We start from the raw sequence: 13525 nt of genomic DNA, 5'->3' as shown, positions 1-13525 counted from the left end.
CTCATTCCAAGATTTCAAGAATGATATAACAAAAGACAAAACAATTTTGAATATATTATAAACCAACCAACCAACCAAATAAAACAAGAAAAATAAACAAACACAAAACACAATAATCCAAGGATCATCCAAAATCTCATTTTCAGAAGTTTAACCAGAAGTTTCCTTTACTTCTCAGCATTTGTATAAGCTTACAACTGTAACTGTCAAATTGTTCACACCAGAACGACCCCCCTCCTCCCCCCCATTTGCCATCCTGGCAGTGAGGTTTTCAACCCCAAAGATGACAGACCAAGATAAAATCAAGGTAGGATACCCTGCTACAGAAATAAGAGCTATGGGGTAGAAGATATTACTGCCTGTAGGGAAGTCCATCCTACTATGCTGTAGACAACAACTCACACATTCTAATCTAATTCACAGTGGTAGCACAAATCCAGTTCTGTTTTCTAGGGCTCTGACAAAGATAAAAAGGGTCATATTATAGCTACTGCTTTGGCTTATACTCTAGATTTACTGTGCTTTGCAGAGTAACAGTTTTTTGTTTTTTTTTTTTTCTGACTGCATATCCCACACTTTCCTCTTGTCTGTGAGATTTATGGATTTATGGATTTATGGATTTATATTTTTCTGCTGTAAATATAGCTTATACTTCAACAATATTGACATGCACATAACAAATTTCACGGAATACCAACATGTCTGACATACAACATGGAAAAGTTTTGGAACACAGAAGTACCCTGACATTGGGCCATATCAGACAGGATCTGAATTTTAAATCTCACTGGGGATCCACAGCTTGGTTATAGACCAAGTCTAGATAAGAGTATGACCAATGCAGTTTTGTGATTCTCACCTATTTTCTGTTGCCAGTGGAATCAGACACAGTAAATATGGAATGTAAATGGCAAAAATTAATAGTGCAGCCTTAAGGAAAACAATTTTTCTCAAGTAACACAGCTGAGAAAGGTGACAGTGTTAAAAAGGAAGGAAATAGGGATTCAACAATATTTATGATACTTCAGTGTAAAATGAATTTTTATGTATAAATGAGGAAACAGATACTTCTAATTCACTCTCTGAAAGGAACAAACTTCTATGTGAGTCAAGTCAAAAGTAATGCCTCATGTTTTATTTTTTTACATGGAAACTACGACATATGCAAAAGAGTACAGTAACACAATCTGACAGAGCAAATTCTCAGCCATAAAACTCTGTTTTTCAACATAGTTACCACCATTTGCACAGATCAAGACACAGTTCATTTTGTGATGTGACAGCTGTGCATGGCTATCCAGAATGTGGCTTGTCTTTCATGTTGTTGTCACCTCCATTGATACACGCCACCCACTCCTCATTGTGCTGACATCCAGTTTGGTCTCCATAAACATTCAGCAATGAATGACAATGGATGCCATTTTTTCCACATGGAAGAATTCAGTGACACACCTTTGCTTCATCTGCACTTCCATGTCAGATGCCATTCTGTCTGACTGCCCGCTTCTGCCATCTGTCACACAGCAACAAAATGAAACAGAATATTGTTGGGAAGGTTCAACCTCTACTTCCATACCACCAACATCTGCCTCTGATGTCATGAGCCAACATAATAAAATAAGACACATTACTTTGGGAGTATATCTCATATATCTCATAGTTTGGAGTTAACAAGGACAAGGATATGGCAGTTTAAAGACGCACTCACACACATTCTTCCACTCATTATTTACAAATATTAAAAGTAATTATTCAAGTCTTTTAATCAGTACTTAATACCTGTACATATGTTCAAAGGATGATGTTTTAAAACATGACAAAAATATTATTTTCATATTTTTACATGCTACATATTTTTACAAACATTAAGTGAATTCAATTGTAAGATGTATACTGAAAATTTGAAAAGGATCAAGAGTGACTAATTTTAAAATTATATGCATTATCTGAATTATATCACTCATTATTTTTTTGCAACATTCTTACAGTTAACAGCGTATTGCATAATATGCGAAAAAAAATCAACTAAACAATTGTATAGAAGATAATCCTTTTTTTTTTTTTTTTCTTTTTTTTCCCAGTAATCTTCTGGTTTCTATTTCTTTTTTTTAATTATTTTTATTTAGTAGCATAGCTATTCCATTAACATTTCCCTAGTTTTCTATTCACAGAATCTCTACAAAATATTTGAAGATACCAAAACATGCCAAAATCATTAAATATTTTATGTATCAAACAGAATTCTAAAAATTATGTCCTCTGTTGTGAAATTGAGACTGACTTTTGGTTGAAATATGTGCAAGAAGCTCTTCTACCACTATGAATCTAGAAGGCAAGGAATGGCCTGGTTGTCTTGATGTACATAAAAATCCTGAAAAATATATTCAGGAACAAAACAAATTTTGTCTTCTGGGTCTCAGCCTTTTATATGTGAACTTAATGACTAGCGGATTAAACCTACAGTTTATAAAACAGAGCTTTTGAACAGCATCTCTTCAAAAGTGCAATTCCATCCCAGTACTGATTTCCAAAACTAAGAGGGAGAATACTAACACAGAGAATCCAAATGGATTCGTCAAATATCGAAAGGAATTTACTTAGAGCAAGCAGGTGCAGAAAATATATTGACAAGTTCACTTCTGAATTGCACAGAATTTGATATGCCATTGTTCTGGATGGAGAGAGAGGAAGTTACAGTTTTACAGATGCAGGCAGCGCAAGAAATAAATAACTTCTCATTAAGTAGTAGACGGCAGTAGAAGATTAAAAGTACATAGACTTCTCCTGAAATACTGCAGTCAACATTCAAAGGAGAATGAAGATGCTGAGGGAATAGGATTCCCACATCCAGTACAGGGAATGGGAATTAATTTTCAAAAATTGAACATTTCTGCAAAATATCAAAAGTGACGCCAGAATTTTCTATCTTGCACAATAAAACACAATCTTAAGATGACAGAGGCCAACACTAACTGCAAAAGATATGATCTATTGCAACATCATTTGACCAAGCAACTTATACTATCTTCTATTTAAATGTAATGAAATGATTTTTCAGCTGGGATCAGGGCTGTATATTTCAAACCATACATAATATTACCAAAATCTTCCTCATAATTAGACAGTCACTTTGCTTAAATGTTACAAAAAAATTGTGTCTTCTTGCCAAGTGTCTGGGAGAAAAATGCTTGCACTCCCAGTTACATTTGCAGCAGATTTTGCTAAGGGTGAGTTCTGTAGGGATAGTTATTTCTCCCTCATACAAACAAATATATTGTTCTTGACACATGGAAGGACTAGCATGCATTTTGTAAAAAGTGCCCCAACTCTCACGATGCATTTCAAAGCTGCTGTAGCTCACGATGCCCATGAGAGGGAACTATTGTTTAACTGTTGGAGATGGGGTTTCCGCTCTTCAGTTCTTCCAGCGCAATTTCCCTCTGCTTATCTGAACCCTGCCAAATGGGATGTTCAGAAAGTAAAAGGACGATCTCTATCCTCATTAGTATGCTATTTCTGAAAGCTAAACTGTTTTAAATTTTAACAAGAACAATACTCAAGTTAGTGGTACGAATGGGATTTGGTGTGCTGTACAGATGGAACCAAGTGACAGGCGCCTTATACCTAAACAGAGGCATGATATCAGAGACATCACTGCAAGAGCACACTTCCTGTGTTTGGTGCTTTCTAAGGGGAAAGTAAGATTTTCTCAAGGATATACTAGTTTTAAAATTTCACTGTAAGTTAAATAAATAGAATACATAAATATTCATTAGATCAGATTGCTGTATCACAAGTAAAAATAATGATCTGCAACTAGTACAATGCAAATATACACTGTGAAAGATTGTTTTATACAGTATCCCAGACCACTGCAACTGGTGAAACAGATACATAGAATGGACTTTTGATGTTGCATGGTCTTCTGCTGGATTCTGTCCAGTCCTAACAGTGACAGAAGTACAAAACAAACTGGAAAAAATAAAAGCTCTCTAGAGTTGCTGTTTGGTTGGTTGTTTTGTTTTTTTATTTTTATTTGTGTGTGTTGGTTTTTTGTTTGTTTGTTTGCGAAAAAGAAGATGAATAAATTAATTCCTCTTGACAGTCTCCTGATTTTATTAGAGTGTTGACATCCCTTCCTTTTGTACAATTTGGCAAGTGATCAATAGAATTATCCTTCATGCAGGCAGTCTCAGATTGACCGTGGCAGCAGGTATAGGAGGCACAATAGTAGATTAAGGTTTGGGATATATTGATAGCATAGACGGACTTCAATTCCACAAAAAGGATAGAAAAGCAAAAGTTGGTGGATGATATGACTGCAATTTGTGGGAGAAAAATATTTTAATATGAAATTAGTACTGATGATAATTTTTTCTCATTAAATAAACTACATAGTCACTTTTTACATTATAAACATAATCTTTTAAATAACATTTGAAGGAAAATCAGTAGGCAAAAATGGTTATACAGATTGTTCAGTCTGTATAACTTTGCAAAGGAGAGTACATCAGTAAGACTAACACACTGTATTACACTGACAGTAAAACTGAAACTCTAAACCTTTTCTGAAGTTGATGATTTGTGTATTTTGATTTTAAAACTATTTTGCTAGTATATAATATGACTCTGAAATAAACACAATACCTCCAGAATAATTCAAATATATGTTGATTTAGAATGCCACACATTTCCTGGCCTTAATTTTGCCCTTTTGTCTGAAATTAATAGTCATCAAAATTGCAGTTGCTTAACCACTGTCTCTAAACAAGGAAACATTCCGCATTTGATTAACAGAGAAACCTCCTAATCAAGATTTTTTTTCTTTTAGTATTCTATTTTTTATTCCATCATTAAAATATATAATGAAATAAAATATCTTGTAAGTAAAAAAAAAAAAAACAAACCAAAAAACAAACCAAAAAAAAAAATATTACAATCGAGCAAATTCTGAAATTAATTAAATAGCACATTCCTCCAAACATTTTGTTCAAAAATGTAAAATCTCTGAACTTAAAATGCTGTGAATTAACATTTATCTTTTTGTATTAAAAAGGCTCAGCTTCTCTCTGTGCTTCAAAACTGACATATTGTGCAATAAACAGCAATCAGCCTAAAGATGCTATATTAAACAAACCAAGTTTTGTTTTGCTAAACTAAGCAAAATTAGTTGAATGCCCTAAGTAATAGTTGCTGGTATTTTTTTGTAAATTATTTCTCCACTTGTTTTTGTGTCTATGCATAAATTAAAAATCTGCTGAAATTTATTATTCATCTGAGATGTAATTAATATGCAAAATTATGCAAATTAAGATGCAATTAGGCTTCAATTCTCTAGTGGAATTTTCCATTATAATTTAATACAAAGTAATAGAGTAATTGGTGTCACGTGTAATTACGGTTACTCACGTGTACTAGCAGACGTGAAAATGGTGTGGTATATATTAGTTATCCTATGCAAATGTACAATACAGGCCCTTAACACTTGGGAACTAGGTAAACAAAGATTGTCTTAAAAAGGAAGTGAAAAATAGTGACCCTTCTTTCTTGTCATGTACCATCATTTTCAGTAATTGTAATTTTTGCTGTATTTATTCTTTAGAATTTATAAATAGGTAACAATGCAGTATGAGGTTCTTCTTTAATATCTTATTTAGGAAACTGACTCTAGTTAAAATGAAAGTGATAATCAAAATTACAATGGTCTGGACTCGGCTTTGGTTATTATACACATAACTCCAATTTTCAAGTTTTTAATACAAAGTGTATTTCTTAATACGATATTCAGTGAGTTTCAAAAGCTGTATTATTTGCTAGTTCTTAGAACACAGTCTTGCAACACAACCTATAATGCAAAATCGGATAAATATATTTTAGCTTGTGCTAGAACATGCAAACAGTTGTAGACTGAGTACATGTAGTGAGTGATTGAATCACACAGAATTCAAGTTTTCTGAAGTGTTAACATCTGCAGGATCAGGCTCTAAGCTCAAATGAATTGTCAATATAATTGTCTATCTGCATTATTACAAAATAATTTACAATGTTTTTAAGTCATTTTCTTCTCCTGAAGTTTAATTTTTGCCTTGCACTTAATTTCAGATATATCAATAAAGTGCTCAAATCACCCAAGTAATCCAAATTTCATAATTTGTTTGAAAACTACATATCCAGCTGTATCATATGGATAGATTACCATGCACTTGAATTCACAAAAATGATGAAGAGGTGAGGGGGGCAGGGAAGGGTGGGATGGTAGTGATATTTTTGATTGTGTGGTAACAAAAGAAGAAAGCAAACAAAAACAACATGAAGTCCGAATTCATCATTTCCTCATGTGAACAATCACATTTTGCAACATCCTAACTGCATCACACATAAACTAGTAACCTCTGTGCAAAATTAAAAAAAAAAATAAATAATAATAATAATAATAAAAAGATGTTTTTTTCTTTCTGAGTGCTAAAACGTTTTTGGTTTTGCTTTGCTCTCATATCCTCTAAACCTTCCTTCACTCCTATACCTCCTCAGGCTGGAATTTTTGGGCTGTTCACATTATAAGTTTAATGGAGGTGGATTGATAGGTAGATAGGTGGGGTGAAAAGAGTGAAATTAGAATGATTTAATATAATGAGTATAGAGCTTCACTGTGCCAAACTGGTCTCCTTCTCCTTCTTTTCATTTGCTTCTACTTCTGCTGGCTAACTATTTAAATGAAAAGGTATCTATCTGAGAAAAAAAAGCCTACCATTAGTCTCAGGTGCTGCACCCTTCCCTAGCCCCACCCATTCATCCATATGTAGCTTTTCCATTCACTCCCATAATACCACCAATTACTGTGCAGTCAGGACCATTCATATTCATATTCACATCTCACTGTGGACATTTAAGCAACACTCTGAGCAACACTCATACCTTAAACTACACCTATTATACAGCTGTTGTACAATTACCGTAAATGAAGTATACAATATGGGGCTCGGCTTGTATAATAATTTGTAATCAGTGATAGGGGAAGAGGGTTTTGAGTACTTCTGCCATGTGTATCTTTTGGTCTCCTTATTTCCATCATTCTTCTCTCCCTTCCCATCCCTTGGGCTTGGTTCTATAAAGGCTTATTCTGAGACACACAATAAAGAGATTCTCATCTGGAGTAAAATGACTTTGCCCTCCTACAACTGAACCAGTTTATGCCAGCTGAGGCATTCAGCTTGTCTGTTTCAGCACATAACATTGATTTCCTTTGTACTGCTCTTTACTGAAATGGACTTCAGTTTACACCAGAGTTCAGAATAAAATATGTGATGATCAGAGCAAAGTTCAGAACAGAATTACTACAGGGATCACTGTTAACTAGACTAATGGCATATTTTTTGTTTAGTTTTAACAATTTGTCAGGTATTAGCTGCTCCCAAAAGCAAAAGATGATAGACTTGATGGACCAAAGTGCTTATCGTGTGGAAAATCTCAAGTTCAAAACAAAGGAGAAGAAACACAATGTAATATCAGATATGTGTATCAGCTATCTCACTGGTGGGGCAAAGCTTTCAGAATCTTTCCCTTTCACTATTTCCATACATGTTATTTTTCTCACTTAAACAAAGCAAAGCCATATGCAGAATATATTAAAACAACTGTACACTTCTATCTGAAGTGTGGTCAATATTAACAATATTTCACGAAGAGCATAATACAAGAATTCTTATGAATAGCCTAATATACCCTGGCTACTTTCTGTGCCTATTTACAAATATTTTATCATAAGTACGAACAAGTTTCATTGTTCTGAACTCTTGATCAATTCCAGAAATGTTCTTCAACAACACAGAGAATAATTTTAATAGAAAATTTAAAATTACAGGAATGATTTTAGAGTTATTTGTTCACTGTCTTGCATACAGTGTAACTACTGGAATCTATGAAATGTTCTCTAGCACCATATTCTATACGTGTGCTCCTTCTACATTTACCATTATATTCTTGTGTCCTTCTATCTTATTTTTCTGACCTACAAATCTTATGCCCATACATAACTTACTCTTGTGACTGCCTTTACAAATCTGAGTTGACTGCATATAGACTAGTCACATATATTCCTAGTAACTGTTTGCAATACTATAGCCATAGCAGAGATATCTTAGGGATCTAAGACATGCTGTATGTCTTACTAATATTCTGAAAGTTCTTTCATTTAGTGTGCTGTTGATAAATAAAATAACATTGTTAACCACTTTTATAATATTTTAATAGAAATTACTTTTCCAGTCAGAGCAGACTTTCTACCTTTATTCCTCAAAACAAAATGTTGCAGTCAATATTCTGTGGTGGTTTAATCATGAATCAAGTCCTTCTTAAAGATTTTCAGCTAAGTAATTGTTACTTTTCATGCAACTGCTTCTCTTATATGTGGATTTACTGATGCAGATATGCTGTGTGTCCTTCCAGCTTCATGTGCAATATTGCATGGAGAAGCTGCATCATTGCTCTTTCATCAGCATTTTGTTTATGCAAAACTTAATCTCCCCTCCTTTCCTTCAAAATACTCTTTCCTGTTCTTCTGTGTCACAGGACAGACTAACTGTTTTCTATCAGATACTAGCAAAAAGATCAGCTTTCTGTTTGTTTCCGTCACTTAAGATTTTTATTGTATTTCCTTATGAAGATGATTTCTAATATAAGATAAAGGACAAAGTAGAGACTTTGTCTGTTGTTGTGATACCTCCCTATGCACTTGCACATAGCGACTCTCATTCTTGCATTCACAAACAGACACCATCAGCTCTGCACATTTCTTACAAGCTTGCATGTTTCTGCATACAAGCACATAGGAAAGAAAAAGGCAGTGGGTTAGTTCAAACAGTTGTCAGCAAGAGAGAATATATTGTCACTTATGGGAAACAAGTACACAAACCATTCAAGCTGTTGACGATATAGAGTTGTTGCATCTGTCAGATATATCAAAAGATTCAGCACTAAAAAGGGAAAAAAAAAAATCATTCTTATATGACCTTGTAGAAGGCAAGTGTTTCAAACGTGTTATGTGTCATCATATCTGCTTCAGTTCAGCCACCTTGGGTAATCAGAGCCTCAAATATGGGTAGACAACAAATACCTCTTCTGTGTCTGAAGTAGGGTATCTAGCTCAGGTTCAAGGTAAAGTTATAAAGAAGCTTTTCTCAATCTTTGGACTATGAAATAGGTCCAGATAAAATCAGTGCTATTTAAGATATCTATCTCCTTTCACAAGAACCAAGAGAATTACTGAAATATTCTCCATATTAAGAGCTTTTCATGAGGTTTCAAAAACATGCGGTTAATCATTTAAAAAGTGTTTGTAATTTGAGAGACATTTTGGATCCAGAGTTCTCACTTAGATGATTTATCCACTTTAAATTGATCCTCTGTCTTTCTGTGTAGGTGTGGGAAAGGAATTATTTTTAGCTGTTTGGTCACAGAAAGAAATGTGGACCACATCATGGCAACTTATAAAAGCCACAGTCTTATTAACAGTTCCCTTGGTAGCAGCACCATTTTAAACAGATTGACTCTTTCCTCTCATCCTTCTGGTCCTTGGATCCTGTACCATTTGTACTCTTCAGCTGTGTACCTGGTAGAAGGGTGTTGAGATGAACTGACAAGAATTAAAAATAGACAGTTATAAAATGTTTTCTCTAACCTGACCTTGTTAGTAATATTGATGATAAAAAGAATATCTCAAATGTTATTCTTGCTTCTCTTTGCTATGTTCCTTTATAACTAACATATTCCCTTCAGAAACTCAGCCAGCGAACTTAACTCATAGTCATTTCCATGGAATCAAGAAAAATATCCAGATGGCAATTGTTTCTGTTCACCTTTCTCAGAAGCACCTCATTTTGCTACTCCTATCTTCTAACCACATTAAACAAGAGAAGACAGTGAATATTGAAATGTGTCATCTGCAATATTTCATCTTCTTCCTTAATGTTCTACTACTCTTATTTCTGTCTAATTAAGTACTGTTTGTTTGGATAATCTTTCACTGACATACAATCCCACTCTTATTCCGTTCTACCTTCTATAATAGTCTACAATAGACTCATAACCCCGCTTCAAAAAGATATGAAGTTTTGTGTTATCACTTCACTGATTTTCTTTACATTGCCTCATCTTTTAAATAGTTCTGACCTGCTATGAATTGTCTGAACTTCAGAACTAGGGTTCTGTGAGACTTCAGTGCTGTAAGATTGCAAATTAAAATTTCTTGGAAATTTCTGCGCATTTCTAGTGTAGGAATTACAATGAGCGAGAGAAAGACAAAGAAACTCAAGCTACCACTGGAAGGGTCAGTGACTTGTGTCTGTAATACTGGAAAGGAATGTGAGAAACTGAAACTTCAAGTACAGCTGCAGTCAATATTTCACTACTGATACACTGATACACAGTAGAATATGATTCAGTGGAAAATACAAACAACAACAACAAAAAAGCTCCCGTTTAGATTGACTGGCATGGTGGAACTCCCTTGAAGATAGGAAGACAGAAGTTCAAGCTTAGGGAGTCAGCCCTTGGCAGACCAGACTGTTATTGATTGGATGACTTGCCTGTTCTATTTTGCTGTATTAAGTTGCAGAGGGGAAATGTGCAGCAAAGACTCTTGTTATGAGAGATATCCATCCTTCCCAAAATTGGAACTTTAATTTCAAATAAAGAAGGAAAAGTTAGTAAGCAAAAGGCAAAAACACAAAAAAGTAAGGAAAAAACAAACAACAACAACAAAACAAACAAACAAACAAACCAAACACATCACACTTTCAGAATTCAGAAAACTCTGAAGTCTTAGAGCAGTCACTCTTTCCATTTCTATCCAGAACTAAATAATATGCAACTTCAGTACAAGGCCCTTTTTTCTCATTTAGTCTGCTGAAAATCTGTATTTTACCACAAGCTCAAGACTATCTCCTCCTCCCCAACTGCTGATCACCACTACAACTCTAACAAAGATGGCATATAACAATTAATTGCCTTGCTTTGTATTATAGCTCATCAACTTGTTGGGAACTAGGAAAAATGAAATAATGGGGGTCACTTCTGGAAAAATGAGTTTATTTTCATGCCAGCTGCAGAAAATGATCAAGGCTGGCTTCATGCCAGTTAAAGGGATGCTGTAAGAGATTTCCTTCTGTTTCCTTACAGCAAAAATGTCCATCTAAAGAGTAACAAATGCACAAATACACGTTTGTATATGCAATCTAAATAACTTATTATTTGTTAAAATAGGAAAGATTTTATACCTCTTGCTCTTTTTTGACCTCACTTTCCCTCTATTTTTTTTTATTTTTTATTTTTTCCCCACATTATGCTATAGAGTCCTTTTCTCATACATTTCTGTTTTTGAAAATGGCTTATTAATTCAAAATAAATTGCCTTACAAAGTACAAAACAGCCAAAGTGGATTTTAGATCTACATGAACTGGAAACTGAATATTAGTTTAGATGTAGTTTAGAGCTTACTTAGAGTTTTTAGTCTCTTGAAATCAAAGATTATCACCTGCTTTATCTATTTGTGAAACATTAAATGATTAAAAGTTTCTCTGAAATGGAAGGAGTATCATCAATATTTTCAAGCACTCAGCACCTATATACTGGTATTTTCACTATGTGTCTTAAATCCTCTAGGAAGCTGAGCTCTGTAGTCTTAGCAGACTACTTAATGGCACTATGTGAAAGGCACTGCTGTAAATCAGTTTCAGAGTAACTGATGAATGGATTCATTGACTTCTTGCAACAGTACTACCTTGAAAATAATTTCTTCTTTGAGAAACAAGTACCAGTGTAGCACTTCCTCAGACACTGCATATGTCAGTGCCCTTCACTTCCAGATTTCTACCAAACACGAAATGCCTATTTCATGTTGTAATTTTAGGAAATTCAAGAATATAAATTATGAGAAAACAGCAAAAAACTTTATAACATTGTAACTTGTGAGCTTTAATAGCAAATATATGTATACATATATATATACAACAATAATAATAATGAAAAATTAAAAAAACAACAAAAAAAGGGTAATTGATAAACAAATGAAACAAGGTGTAAAGAAGTATTAATGTTTTCATTATTTCATACTATTTCTATTCTGTAGAAACTGATTTCCATAGTAATACGGTTAGCTCAAAATCTGTCTTTGCATATAAGGTCTCCATAGAAAAAGCAAATGTGAAAATGGTAATATTTTCAACACTTCTTTTCTTTAATAAAAATAGCATGTTCGAATCTGCTTTTATTAAAACATAATAAATACCATCAATTTTTGACATGAAATCTCATTATACACTGTAAATATTTATCACTTTGCAGAAAGAAGATTATACATTAGTTCTATTCATTCAGTTGAAATGTAAGAATGTATTCATGCTTTATTTTACTTCATCTATTTTAAAAGGCCCTGTTACTAGAAGAAAATGAAAGAAATACTTTTGTTGCTGCTAACAGATAGACATGAAGAAATATCTCAGAGGTAAGTGCTTTGACACACTGTTACTTGACCCTGCAATTACTCCCTGCAAGTACAGTTTACGATTCTCATGAAGTCCCACTAATTTCAAAGGGAGTTAGTCCATGAAGATCTCCTTGGCAGACAAAGATACTAACGTTTCAGTATCTGGAATTTGACTTCAAACATGGACTGTGGTTACAAAGATAAAATCAGATTATTTTATTCTCCATTTACCTTTGTAGCAGAATCACTGTTACATTAACTTGTGGAGTTCAGAGCACAGAAAATGTTCTCTTCAAGAAGCTCAAAATTGGAATAGCAGCAGTATTGCACAGCAGGATGAGGTGAATAGACATAACAATTGTGGAACCATGTGTTATGCCTGTCTACACTACCCAGCACTAGGACTTTTTATTACTCCTTCCATAAAACCTAGCCACAAACATTTAAATCAATGCTTAAGCTTCAAATTTCTAACTCACGTAAATGGTATGTTTTCTGAGAAATTCATTCTTTTAGGTTGTTGCTCTCTAAGTTTAAAGTTTTATGTAGATAACAATACCGACCATATCCTGTTACACAGTCTCTGAAAGATTCTGCAAATATCATAATCTAGTTGCACATGTCCCACTAGTCTCACTCAAATCCTTTGAAGAATGCTTTTGCTAACCAACACACGTTGAAGAACAAAGCAAGTGGGCTTCCTCTTGTTTTCAGGAGCACAGTCATTGCAGAGCAAAAAGGTTTAATTGTATACATGGAGCACTTGAAACGTAGCACAAACAATTCAAATTTCTGCAAAAAACATTCAATCATTCTAATATTAAACAAACAAATGACACAAACAAAGGAAATTGAGGATCTTTCAATTGCTTGGTAGTTTGATAACAAGTTGTCTATCATCAAAAGACAAATGTAAAAAATTTAATACAATTCTGAATTCTTGAAATAGAACAAAACGGTACTAAGTAAAATTTATTTTCTTGATAATTATGTGAGAATCAAAAAGAACTATGCATGAATTCAGTCAGGAAAATATCAAAAACT

Source organism: Coturnix japonica, chromosome 2 (genome assembly GCF_001577835.2).
Source record: "Coturnix japonica isolate 7356 chromosome 2, Coturnix japonica 2.1, whole genome shotgun sequence".
Classification (NCBI taxonomy): domain Eukaryota; kingdom Metazoa; phylum Chordata; class Aves; order Galliformes; family Phasianidae; genus Coturnix; species Coturnix japonica.
This window is presented reverse-complemented; position numbering follows the sequence as displayed.